Genomic DNA, 3434 nt, shown 5'->3' on the forward strand with positions numbered 1-3434 from the left:
TACCAATGTGTTATAATGTATATTTTTTAAAAACCAATCAGTACATAAAATAATATACCTTCTATTGTACATATAATTATATTTTTAAGTATACCATAATGTTCATATTAGTTATAGTCTTATATTATAGAACAATATCACTTCAAATATGAGATACTGTTTTCTTCCATGGTTCATACTATTTAAAAAAACATATCTCATATTATTGTTTAGCAAAATTTGTTAAAAATATTAGCAAGATATAGTGACTAGATAGGCAAAATTTCAGACACTCTCGTTTCTCATATTATGCATATTATAATGCACTCTCATCGTTAGTCATTAAGCATTCACATATTTGCAATTAGGTACATCATGAATTTCAGTAGACCCTGTTATATTTTAGATTCTGAGAGGATTTTCAATATCAGTAGTATCTTCTCTGGTAGGAAAGTGAACCTATTTAGTGCATTAAGAGGTCGAAATTGAAGATTCCCAGTAGTTTTTCAAACAACGGACTTAAAGAAGAATAAATGTAAAAAATTCCTAGTAATTTTCAAAAGCACCTTGAAATTAGTCTGCACGTAGAATTTTGACAGAATTAGTAAAATTACGTAAATATAAAAATTATATTGAGTTAAAAATTCACAATTTTTTTTATATATGTATGTGATACGAGATTCTTCTTAAGTTTAGAAAAAAAATGTATTAGCGCTTAAGATAAAATATTTATTAACTTGGATATTTACTTAGTTTCTCATGGAGATTAAAAATTTAATATCCAAGGCGTTTGATATATTTTACAATAGCAGTTAAAAAATATTAAAAATACATAGGTAGGACATTTGTTTAAAATTAGTATTGTAAGTTCAAATTTCACAATATATTTTATTAAATTTAAAATGTACAAATTATCTTGATTTAGATTTTTTTTTAATGTTCATAATTTATAGCTAAAAATTGAAAATTTAAGACAAAATATTACTAAGTAATTATGAACTAAAAAATTCAAAAAATATACAAACGCAGTTTTTTATATAGGTAGTTATTTTAATTTCAAATTTGTTAAAAATTACATATTAAATAACCAAGAGTAACAATTTTAGTTATTTTGTTACAATTAAAGATATTATTCGTAAGTACTTAGAGCTTTTAGAGTATATTATTATATTTTATACATATATTGACTAATAAATGACACAAATAGTTAATACTGAAGCTAAAATATGAAGAAGTATGTCACGAGTATAACACCAATACAATTAGAGATTGAAGAAGAAACGTCAAATTCAAGTAAAGAACACGAAACATACGGAAACCAGTTTGAAAACTTATGTTTTAAAACTATGGTATAGTTAAGTAATTAATAAACCTAATAATAATATTAGGGTACATAATTGTGAATACTAGACTGATGATGATGGAAAAATTGATACATTAAGATCGCTGAGCTACGATGATATTAAACTGGAATTATGAACTTTTGAAAAATCTATCAAATGAGTGACAAAAATATATCTCTAATCTTCTTTTATTAAATATTCTAAACATACCATGGTATATTATAGATTCGGGTAATATATATATATATACCTATATAGTATATATATCGGTTAGAAGTACCCACACAAATTTACGGATGCATCACTCATGGCTTATGGTGCATATTTATATTTAAGAACAATTAATTAACATCAAGAACGCGCTATTGATATTATTATGTACTAAATCTCAAGTATTTTCTTTAAAGACAATATCATTACTTCGATTCGAATAATGTGGCACACATTTACATTAACAATAAAGTCCATTTGATTTTTGAACAAATATGTCATCACAAATTACAAGTACTTCATTTTTCAGTTGTCATCAATTATTTATAAAAAACGATAAGTAGTTTTGATAATAGACTTCAAGTGTAATAATTCATTGTTGAATAAAATTATAATTAAAAATTCAAATTAAAAAAAAAAAGCGGGTAAGTCGTGGATGTCGCTCTGCTGTACAGTAGGTTACTGTAATGGATGGGATTAAATTTGAATGCAATGATAGGTATCATTGTATACGGAAAACGACTCTGAACGGAGATGATTTGTCAGTCTAGGATATATTATATTTAAATATTGTCATATATTCTATTTTGAAACAAATATTTTATTTTTCAATTAAGACGCATTTTGCATAAGGCATGGTTAATCAATTTTTCCAAAAACATTGCATGTAGTTATCATAATTCATAATACCTTATAATATTATCATAGGTATACATATACCTGGTTTGAGGATAACTCGTTATCATTACGCAATCTCATAAAAATTTAAAACTCGAACGCTCAAAACATTTTTCATATTATGACGGTTCAAATTTTCTCTATAGCTATTTGAAGCAAAACTTATGGAAAACTTAGTGTTGAATTTTATAACCTTAGATAAAAATACAAACAATATTATGAATTTTGAACTACAAAATAATTTGCAAATAACTATGGTTTTGACGAATTTTTGTCAATATTTGAAATTCAAATGCTTATAAAAATTTAATTTGCATTTCCGGTGGACATTTTTCTTTTGATAAAGATTGAAAAACTTGTATTAAATTATCAAATCTTAGATTTTAAAAGAAAATTTTTATGAATTTCTAGCTTATAATAATTTACTTTTGACCTCTATAATGCACCAAGGATATTCACTTTTACATCGGAAACCACCCCCAATGTCTGAAATTGAAGCATTATTTCGACTAGTTATGCTGTACACAGACACAACAACAAACATAAAAAAAAAAAATAATACACATCATTGTAAAATCAATACATTCGTCACTTCGTTCAGAATCTAAAATCATAGAAACTTTGTATCGGCCTATAATATAGTATCTTTAAGGTCTATTATTTATCAAATTTTTATTCTGTTAGCTTCTCTATTATTTATTAGTAATATATTTTAATTCTAAGCTGGGCGATAAATATATTAGTTTAAAATAATTGTGAGTATAAGTATTATGACAGAAAAATAATTCGATCTTGAATTTTTAAAGTGATTTCTAGAAGAAAATTAAACTTTTGTAACGTAAAACAAGACAATTTAGGATAAACAACAAAATAATGAATCCCCTGGATTTTCACTCAAAGTCGTTTGAAACTATAACAAATACTACAACATATTTTTTTTTCAATTCTAACATAAAGACCGCAAGGATATGTAATTTTCACTAAATAGTCATGACAGAAATTACTATAGATTTTATCAAATTTGTACAATGTAATTTATCAAAAAAAAAATAAGATATTATAAAATATAATTAAATTTTGCTTAGATATTTTCAATTATATGCATAATAAATATACAAAATATTATATTTTGTAATATAAAAATACATATAGTAAAAAATATGATAGTAAACAATTTAAGTATATTATTATAAATAATATGTACTGAGTTATGCTTATAATAAT

The sequence above is a fragment of the Diuraphis noxia genome, unplaced genomic scaffold (genome assembly GCF_037042655.1).
Source record: "Diuraphis noxia isolate RWA-SAM2 unplaced genomic scaffold, SU_Dnox_SAM2 contig0002, whole genome shotgun sequence".
NCBI classification, from domain to species: Eukaryota; Metazoa; Arthropoda; class Insecta; order Hemiptera; family Aphididae; genus Diuraphis; species Diuraphis noxia.